Raw genomic sequence first — 11,373 nt, forward strand, 5'->3', positions numbered from 1 at the left:
TTAGATACCTTTCTGAGGTGTAATCAAAAACCAAGCCACCAATTTTCACACAGCAACTCCCACAGCTGTAATAATTCCCATCTCTTTGATTGAAGGATGGGAAAGTGTCACAGGGGAGAAATCTTCTGGTCTCCATCAAAACGTTGTGTGATTTCAAGAAGAAATTAGATATTAGCTCTTGGGGCTCAAGGGATCAAACAATATGGGGGGGGTGGTCAGGATATTGAATTCGATGATCAGCCATGATCAAAATGAATGGTGGAGCAGGCTTGAAGGGCCGAATGGCCTCCTCCTGCTTCTAGTTTCTATGTTTCTAAAATAATGCCACGGGTTACTGCATCAGGGAAGGGGGGAGCAAGCAGGGCCTCAGGTTAACATCTCATCTGAAAGACATCAACCGGAATTCTCCTGCCATTCTCATCGGCGGGATTCTCCAGTCCCGCTGGCAGCGCACCCCCACTCCTGGGTTTCCTGCCAGCGTGGGGTGACGATGGGAATTCCCATTGAGAGCAGCGGGACGGGAGAATCCTGCCACTAGCAAACAACACGCCACCTCCCACCGGCGGGAGGCTGGAGAATCTCACCCAGCATCTCTGACAGTGCAGCACTCCCTCAGTGCCGCACTGAAGCATTAACCTCGATTTTTGTGCTCCTGAAATAGGGTCTGAATCCATGACTCGGGGGAGGGATGTGACTCACTGAGCCTCAACTGATCAAATTACACAAAGTGGGAGCCAATGAATGTAAGAATCAGGGTTCATTATCAGAGGAGAGGTTCTGTAAATGTATTGCTGGGGGAGAGTTCACAGGACGGGTGCAGCTCCAACAACACACAAGAAGATCAACAACATCCAGAAAAAGCAGCCCCGCTTGATCAGCACCCCATTCACCAACTTAAACATTCGCTACCTCCACTATTAATACACAGCGGCAGCCATGTGTACCGTCCCCAAGATACACTGCAGCAACTCGCCAAGGCTCCTTAGGCAGCACCATCCAAACACATGACCACTTCCATCTAGAAGGATGAGGTCAGCAGACACATGGGAACACCCCCAACTGGAAATTCCCCTTCAAGCCACTCACCATCCTGACTTGGAAATATATCGCCGTTCCTTCACTGTCACAAGATCAAAATTCTGGAGCTCCCTCCCCAACAGCCACATGAGCTGCGCACGGTTCAAGCAGACAGCTCACCACCACCTCACCACCACGTCCGTGGTAGGGAAGTTGTTGGAGAGGATTCTTAGAGACAGGATGTATGTGCATTTAGAACGGAACAATCTCATTAGTGACAGACAGCATGGTTTTGTAAGAGGGAGGTCGTGCCTTACAAATTTGGTGCAGTTTTTTGAGGAAGTGACAAAAACAGTTGATGAAGGAAGGGCCGTGGATGTCGTCTATATGGATTTCAGTAAGGCATTTGACAAAGTCCCACATGGCAGGTTGGTTAAGAAGGTTAAGGCTCATGGGATACAAGGAGAAGTGGCTAGATGGGTGGAGAACTGGCTTGGCCATAGGAGACGGAGGGTAGTGGTCTAAGGGTCTTTTTCCGGCTGGAGGTCTGTGACCAGTGGTGTTCCGCAGGGCTCTGTACTGGGACCTCTGCTATTTGTGATATATATAAATGATTTGGAAGAAGGTGTAACTGGTGTAATCAGCAAGTTTGCGGATGACACGAAGATGGCTGGACCTGCGGATAGCGAAGAGCATTGTCGGGCAATACAGCAGGATATAAATAGGCTGGAAAATTGGGCGGAGAGGTGGCAGATGGAATTTAATCCAGATAAATGCGAAGTGATGCATTTTGGAAGAAATAATGTAGGGAGTTATACAATAAATGGCAGAGTCATCAGGAGTATAGAAACACAGAGGGACCTAGGTGTGCAAGTCCACAAATCCTTGAAGGTGGCAACACAGGTGGAGAAGGTGGTGAAGAAGGCATATGGTATGCTTGCCTTTATAGGACGGGGTATAGAGTATAAAAGCTGGAGTCTGATGATGCAGCTGTATAGAACGCTGGTTAGGCCACATTTGGAGTACTGCGTCCAGTTCTGGTCGCCGCACTACCAGAAGGACGTGGAGGTGTTAGAGAGAGTGCAGAGAAGGTTTACCAGGATGTTGCCTGGTATGGAGGGTCTTAGCTATGAGGAGAGATTGGGTAGACTGGGGTTGTTCTCCTTGGAAAGACGGAGAATGAGGGGAGATCTAATAGAGGTGTACAAGATTATGAAGGGTATAGATAGGGTGAACAGTGGGAAGCTTTTTCCCAGGTCGGAGGTGACGATCACGAGGGGTCACGGGCTCAAGCTGAGAGGGGCGAAGTATAACTCAGATATCAGAGGGATGTTTTTTACACAGAGGGTGGTGGGGGCCTGGAATGCGCTGCCAAGTAGGGTGGTGGAGGCAGGCACGCTGACATCGTTTAAGACTTACCTGGATAGTCACATGAGCAGCCTGGGAATGGAGGGATACAAACGATTGGTCTAGTTGGACCAAGGAGCGGCACGGGCTTGGAGGGCCGAAGGGCCTGTTTCCTGTGCTGTACTGTTTTTTGTTCTTTGTTCTTTGTTCTCAAGGGGCAATTAGAGGTGGGTAATAAATGCTGGCCTGGTTTCCCATTAAATAATTAATTATGATTGGCTTGTGAAGTGCTAAGTATGTTCTTGAATGAATCTGAAATAGGAACAGGATGTAGCTATTTGGCCCCTCAGGAATGTTAGATCAGAATTGATCTGCACCTCAACTTCATTCAGCCACTTTTGTTCCATGTCCCTTCACCCAACACAACTGATACCACTTTGACATCTAATTGATGCAGCGTTCAGAGTCTTTGGGGAGTGAGTTCCAGACCTTCACTACCCTTCACTGAGGCTCACTTTTCACATCACAGGTGTTAATGCCTTTAGGAACAGACTGGACATCACTGGGAGAAGAGGGGGAAGATTGTGCTCTAACCTGGTCAGGTGCCTATAACAGGGTAAAAACAGAAAACTACTGGGAATATTCATAAGTCTGACAGGAGACAGAAACAGTTAACATTGGAGTCTAATCTAACACGGGCGGCACGGTGGCACAGTGGTTAGCGCTGCTGCTTCACAGTGCCAGGGACCGGGTTCAATTCCCAGCTTAGGTCACTGTCTGTGTGGAGTCTGCACCTTCTCCCCGTGTCTGGGTGGGTTCCTCCGGGTGCTCCGGTTTCCTCCCACACTCCAAAGACGTGCTGGTTAGGCGCATTGGCCATGCTAAAGTCTCCCTCAGTGTACCCGAACAGGCGCTGGAGTGTGGTGACTAGGGGATTTTCACAGTAACTTCATTGCAGTGTTAATGTAAGCCAATATGTGATAATGAATGAAATAAAAATGACTGTTCCGATGAAGCCACTCGAGCTCTGTTTCTCCTCCCACAGATGCTGCCTGATCTGCTGAGTATTTGCTGCATTTCTGTTCCAGATTTCCAGAATCCACAATATTCTGTTTGCAATGCGATCAGTCGATGTTATGTGTTTATTTAAACACAACACACACAAATCCTTGGTGAAACCAAACACAGTCCATTGAAATAAAACTGCTCTGAGCATCAAACCACAGACCACTCGGAGACCAATCATTATCATCCATCGATTCCCTTCATTCGAAATATTCTTTATTTTCTGTAAGAAACTCGCAGCGATGTTCTCGATTTGGTATCTCGACTCGACAATACATCGCTTGAGTATCGCTGCCGCAATTGGGTTGGGCGTGGCTGGGATACTGAATGGAGAATTGGCTACCGTGAAAAGATGTTAAATTCTTTGAGATTGGGTAGGGGTGGGTGGGGTGTTAGGGGGGAGGTGGTGGGGGGGCATTCTTGGGGGCAGTGCAGAAATCCTCTGATTTACCGTGTTTGGCCACTCTGAGTATTTAACCCAAACCAGGGAGCAGTGTTTAAAAAATGGCCACTGCTGAGGGATTCATAGTGTGTTAAACCCAGGAGGTCACTGATAAGAGAGACTGCCCAGATTTCACTCTGAAGACAAGAACACATCTCCCACCGCGGCTAAACACCGTCTACAACCGTTACCTTTCAAATTAAATAGAATCTGCACTGTCATTGAGCAATTCACCCTACTCTAGAACATAAGAAGGAAGATTTTCTAGGACTATGTAGCTGTGTCAATTTCTGTAACAAATTTCAGTTAACTCTGTGATTGGAGGAGAAGTTTGACTATCACTGTTCCAAGGGGCATGGTAATGATTTCACAATTGTTACAGACGATATACAGCCTCGCTCATGATATAAATAATGAATAATCCCAAACTATCTATTCCCTGGGCTAACAATCTATTTGCCTGTGTAATTATTAGAGAGCTCCCAAATGGTTATCTCACCAGGGGCTCCTGTAAGTAAAGCTTTATCTGTTTAGCTTCATCTGTCAGTTTCATGGGGAGATTGCCATTTCAACTGCGACTGATAGGATCTGATCCTTTTGTGTTTGCTATTCCATTCCACGAGCTGCACAGACTTATCATAGAATCCCTACAGTGCAGAAGGAGGCCATTCAGCCCATCGAGTCTGCACCAACAACAATCCCACCCAAGCCTATCCCCGTAACCCCAGGCATTTACCCTAGCAAGTCTCCCTGACGCTAAGGGGCAATTTAGCATGGCCAATCCACCTAACCCGCACATCTTTGACATGTGGGAGGAAACCGGAGCACTCGGAGGAAACCCACGCAGACACAGGGAGAATGTGCAAACTCCGCAAGCCGAGAATCGAACCCGGGTCCCTGGCGCTGTGAGGCAGCAGTGCTAACCACTGTGCCACCGTGTCATGGATGACTAGGGCACAGCTGCATAGAACCACATGCTCCAACTATACTGAAGGGAACCATTAAAGCCTTCACACTTTTACTGTTTTGGAAAAGACGTCAGGTTTGATGAAACCCTGTTTACATCTGCTCATGTTGATGTTTAATCTTACTTAACAAACAGGAACTTTATTAGTTTTAGTCGGGATCCATTGCTCGGAGATCTGGCGATCTAATGTGACTGATGTGGAACGCAATGTTTCGGGATCCAGGCTGCCTTGTCTCCACTCGGATCGAATGGGTGTTGAGGAGGCTGATCCATGCAATCCATCCCAGGGACTTTGCTACATGTGGGGCAGTTGCGGCTGTTTTAAAGGGTTGGCTGATGGGCTGTTTGGGGGTTTGTGCACCTTATAAAATGCCCTGATTTCACCTGCCCATGTCCTGGAGAGGAATACATCGCCTTAGCTGGGTGCTTCCCCCATCTCCCCCGATTATCTCACTTTTCTCCAAAATCCCACTTTCCCCCCACCATCCCCTCTACCCCCACCATCTCCCCATTCCCCCAACATCTCCCCTTCCCTCCACCACCCACTCTCCTCATCACCCCTTCTCCCCTCCATCACCCCCTACCATCCTCTCATCCCTCCACCATCTCCCCTTCCCTCCACCATCTCCCCTTGCTCCAACCCCCCTCTTCCCCCTCAACCCCTCTCCCCTTTCACCCCCTCTCCCCTCTCACCCCTCTTCCCCCATCATTCTCTCTCCCCCCCAGCCATCCCCTCTTCCCCTCACCGTGTTTGTGATTAGCCTGTTCATTCTGTTAGGGTTCAGACCTGTAGAATGGCCAGTCAGGGCAGGTTATTTGACAAGTGCAGGGTCAATGGAATGGAAACTTCAGTAAGTTCCTTCAAGAGGAGAGACCAGCTCTCTCTCGACTCTGTAGTTCCAGCTGCAACTCCATAAAACTGCCTGATTTGATCCCTGTCTCATCTCATCTGTTGCTGGAACTTGTCCGTGCTTCCAGACTTGTCAATGCCAATGAACTCCTCACTGCTCACCCACGTTCCACCCTCTGTAAACTTGAGCTCATCCAAAGCTCTGCTGTCCGAGTATTAACTCACCCAAATCCTGTTCCCCTGTCACCCCCTGTGCTCCCAATCCAGAAATATCTTGACTTGCAAATTCCCGTCTTTGTTTCCCTCCAGGCCTCACCTCTCCCCAATTCTGTCATCTTTTCCAGCCCCACAATCTTCTAAAATGTCTGCACTCCTCTAATCCTGGTCTTGTGTGTATCCTCAGCTATAATGACTCCACCATTGGTGGCCTTGCCCTTAATTGCCTCGGCCCCAAGCTCGCATATACACACACACACATACATGCACGTGCATACACACATGCACACATATACACATGCACACACACATGCACGTGCATACACAAATGCACACATATACACACGCACACACACATGTGCACACACACATGCACGTGCATACACACATGCACACATATACACACACACACATACATGCACGTGCATACACACATGCACACATATACACATGCACACACACATGCACGTGCATACACAAATGCACACATATACACATGCACACACACACGTGCACACACACATGCACGTGCATACACACATGCACACATATACACACACACACACATACATGCACGTGCATACACACATGCACACATATACACATGCACACACACACGTGCATACACACATGCACACATATACACATGCACACACACATGCACGTGCATACACACATGCACACATATACACATGCACACACACATGCACACATATACACATGTATGCACACATGCATGTGCACACATGCATGCACACACCACACATACACACACACGCATGCGCACACATGCACACACACACACACATACATGCACGAACAAATGCAACATGCATGTGCCCACATATGCACACAGCACACACACGCAAATTGCACACAAACACATACATGCACACACCAGTACACATGCACGCACGCATGCATACACCCGATGAAAGGTCGTTAACCTGAAACATTAAACTCAGTTTCTGTCTGCACAGATGCTGCCTGACCTGCTGAGTATTTCCAGCATTTTCCGTTTCTGTCTCTTGCCTTCCTGGAATCCCCCCCCCCCCCCCCCCCACCTCCAGAATTCCTGTCCTAAAAGTCTTTCCCCTCTCTCCTCTGTCTAATTATTTTGCCATTTCACTTCCATGTTGGAATCCTTCAGAAAATGTTGCCTCGGTGAACTTTATATCTCTGTGGTCTTTAACTTCACCTTGTCATGGCTAACTTTGTGATTCCAGCAGGAACAGACATGAACAAAGCCAGTGTGTGTTGTCAAAGCAGCCCAAGGTGACAAGGCAGGGGTGGAGCAAAATACTGACCACTCATATCTGAGCAGGACCTGCCTATCTGTTTTGATGAGGATGGAGCCCTCACTATTCCCTGGTGTTTCCAACGTTAATCTGCTGAACACTTATATTCTCCCCAGTGACCTGCACACACCTGAGGACAGCAAACTGTGTAATCGTCTGATGGATGGGAAGTCAGAGAGTTGACATTCTCTGCACAGAGAGCCTGGATATTCCCAGAATGTGGCTTTTAAAAAATCACTATAATTGGTCACACAACGAGATCTTGTGTAAATCATTGAAGATGGCAAAACAAGTTTCGATTCAGGTCAACAAAGCAAACAGCATCCTGGGTTTTATCAACAGGGGCACAAAGTACAAAACCAAGGAGGTTATGTTAAACTTGTATAAAACACTGGTTCAGCCTCAGCTGGAGTATTGCATCCAGTTCTGTGTGCCACGTTTTAAGAAAGATGCAAAGGTATTAGGATGGCACGGTGGCACAGTGGTTAGCACTGCTGCCTCACAGCACCAAGAACCCGGGTTCAATTCCCGGCTTGGGTCACTGTCTGTGTGGAGTCTGCACCTTCTCCCCGTGGGTTTCCTTCAGGTAAAGTAAGTGTTGACCAAATGTTCCTCCTTCTAGAACAGTCCAGGACAAGTGGTCATTGTTGTAGAGTAAGAGGGTGGAGGTTCAAGACAGAGATAAGGAGCAGCTACTTCTCACAGAGGGTTGTGAATCTCTGGAACTCGCTGCTTCAGAGGGCAATGGGTGCAGAATCAATCAATGGATTCAAGAAAGAGATAGATAATTATTTGATCAAAAGCAGGATAAAGGCCTATGGGGAAAAGGCAGGGAAGTGGAGTTAGGATGAGATGGAGATCAGCTGTGATCATATAGAATGGCGGAGTGGACTCAAAGGGCTGAATCGCCGACTCTCGCTCCTAATTCCTATGTTTCTATGTTCAATAGCTGCGCATTCATTGCAAGGACTTGTTAAATCCTTCACAGGTTTCCCGGGAAACTTTTGGTGATGGATTTTTCTGGCCACAAAAAAAACCCCCATGGATTTGAAGAGAGCATCTCAGTGTAAGTTTCTGGGAGGGGTGAGCTCTTTATTCGGTTTGAATCTCACCTCTCCGATATTGCCAGAATGGTTAAAGAAAAGTCTCGTGGGGAGCAGAGCTCGTCTCCTGATGGAGCCGATGTGTCAATGAGAGAAAACAGGGAATTATATAATCTGTGAGATGTGGTTGATTTGTTCAGGAACTGCACCCGACTGAGATGCAATGAAACAGTGCTACTTCCACATGCTTCCTCTCCCAGTGTGGCACTAACCGTGCTTACAGTGTGCCGGGGATAACCAATTTTGCGCAGTCTTTGTTTATGCTGCAACAAAATCAACTCGATTCTGGTGAAGTTTAAAGTTTATTTATTAGTCACAAGTAGGCTTACATTAACACTGCAATGAAGTTACTGTGAAAATCCCCTAGTCGCCACACTCCGGTGCCTGTTCGGATACACTGAGGGAGAAGTTAGCACGGCCAACACACCTAACCAGCACGTCTTTTGGACTGTGAGAGGAAACCGGAGCACCCGGAGGAAACCCACGCAGACACGGGGAGAATGTGCAAACTCCACACAGACAGTGACCCAAGCCGGGAATCGAACCCGGCTCTCTGGCACTTGAGGCAGCAGTGCTAACCACTGTGCCGCCGTGCCGCCCCTAAGGTCTTGCCGTGCACGGTTTGGCCACCTGGATCTGTACCTTGGTTTCCTATCAGTGTTTATACTCCTGTGGGACAGGAGAGGTCACAGGTCAGTGATAACCTGCTCTCTAAACCTGCAGAGAATGGGTCGTTCGGTATTTATTGCTCGTTCCCCTGTCAACATTTCCAATTCGCTGTCACAACGTTGTAGCTGGAGGCTCCACACATTAATTTGCTGCAGTTTCTCTCACTTTATATATCCAGAAAGCTTGTGTTGATGTATTTACCACGGGTGACGCTATGGGCTTTATAAGCATTGTTAATGAGTGTTTGGCAGCAAGGGATCGTTTTAAGTTAACCTGATACTTCAGAAAATAACAGTCAGACCTGGCTGCAAACTAGAAAAGAGTTAGATCAGAAATAGACCACATCTGTAAATTGGAAATATCTCTGGCTTCAGATTAATTATTTTATTTTACTTTTTGTTTTAGAAAACATCAACATTTGATGTCTTGCTTAATACATCATCATGTTTTATTTTAGATATCTTTGTTGTCAAATTTATTTATTTATGAGATGTGAAAAGTCTTTTCTTCTCAAGTTCAGTGCGACCAAGTGTCTAATTTAATTCTCGCAGTAACTAAGGAGTGTCAACTCTGACAGGAGATGTGGCTGAGTTCACCTTTTCCCTTCCGACTCTCAACCTTTCCTTTCTCTCCCCCACACTTTGGCCCCGTGTGCCTCTGTGTCACTGATTCTGAATTGTCCTCCCGTCTCTTAACTCCACCTCAACTTCAAATCACCTCCCTCCTTGTCGCAACCTGAGAAATGGGGGCAGGATTTTGACTTGATTTATTATTGTCACGTGTATTGGGACACAGTGAATTGTTTCTTGCGCACTATACAGACAAAGCATACCGTTCGTAGAGTACATCGGGGAGAGGCAAAGGAGAAAGTGCAGGATGTAGTGTTACAGTCATAGCTGGGGTGTAGAGAAAGATCAACTTAGTGCGAGGTAGGTCCATTCAAAAATCTGACAGCAGCAGGGAAGAAGCTGTTCTTGAGTTGGTTGGTACGTGACCTCAGATTTTTGTATCTTTTTCCTGTAGGAAGAAGGTGGAAGGGAGAATGTCCGGGGTGCGCGGGATCCTTAATTATGCTGGCTATTTTTCCAAGGCAGTGGGAAGTGTAGATGGAGTCAATGGATGGGAGGCTGGTTTGTGTGATGGACTGGGCTACGTTCACATACTGTAGTTTCTTGCGGTCTTGGGCAGAGCAGGAGCCATACCAAGCTGTGATACAACCAGAAAGAATGCTTTCTATGGTGCATCTGTAAAAGTTGGTGAGAGTCGTAGCGGACATGCCGAATTTCCTTAGCTTCCTTAGAAAGTAGAGGTGTTGGTAGGCATTCTTAACTATAGTGTCGGCATGGAGGGATCAGGACAGTTTGTTGGTGATCTGGACATCTAGAAACTTAAAGCTCTCGACCATTTCCATTTCATCACCATTGAGGTAGACAGGGGCATGTTCTCCACTACACTTCCTGAAGGAGTGGGTCACTGTGGGACTAGCTCGAGGCTGCTGAGGTTCATTTACATGGTGGCTGATATTCCGCCATCTTCACCTACCTGAAATATCTCCATATCCTGAAGGTCCCTGAATGTGGGAGACTCTATTGATCACTGTCTTAAATATTCTGAACCCTAACACTCACAGCGGAAAATCCTGGATATTCACAGCCTTCTGAATGAAGGAGGTTTTTACTCAGTGCTAAATGACTGAACCTTTATCCCGGGATTGTGACCCTAGTTTTATACACTCCAGTCAGGGGAAACATCCTCCCACCATGGACACTGGCCAGATCTCAAGGATTTTTCAATGCGATCACTTCTTATTCTTCTAAACTCCAGAGAATAGGGGCCTAGTCTACTCCAATCTCAACCCATTGAGTAACCCTCTCATCCCAGTTAATTAAAGCTGTGTCATACTCCTTCTAATCTACTGGATATGCTTCCGTAGGTAAGGAGACCAAAACTCCAGTTCCATGATCATCAAGGTTTAAAGAATAACAAAGCTTGGTGTTGGCCAACCACACAGGAAATAGAAGCAGGCATGGGCCATTCGGGCCTTCAAGCCTGCCCTGTCATTCAACACCATCTTGGCTGATCTATGTTGGCCTCAGCTCCTTTTCTGTGCCATTTTCCCATAGTCCTCTATTCCTCGATCTATCAAATATTTATCCAGCTCCACTTTAAATACTTCCAATGATCCAGCCTCCACCGCCCTTTAGAATCTATAGAATCCCTACAGTGCAGAAGGAGGCCATTCAGCCCATCGATTCTGCACCGACCACAGTCCCACCCAGGCCCTGTTCCTGTAAGCCCACATATTTACCCTGCTAATCCCCCTGACACTAAGGGGCAGCTGGGACAGTCCCAGCTTCCCGGATCTAACTGAAGCCTTTTCCCGGTTTGGAAAAGCACTT

This window comes from Mustelus asterias, chromosome 13, assembly GCF_964213995.1.
Source record: "Mustelus asterias chromosome 13, sMusAst1.hap1.1, whole genome shotgun sequence".
NCBI lineage: Eukaryota > Metazoa > Chordata > Chondrichthyes > Carcharhiniformes > Triakidae > Mustelus > Mustelus asterias.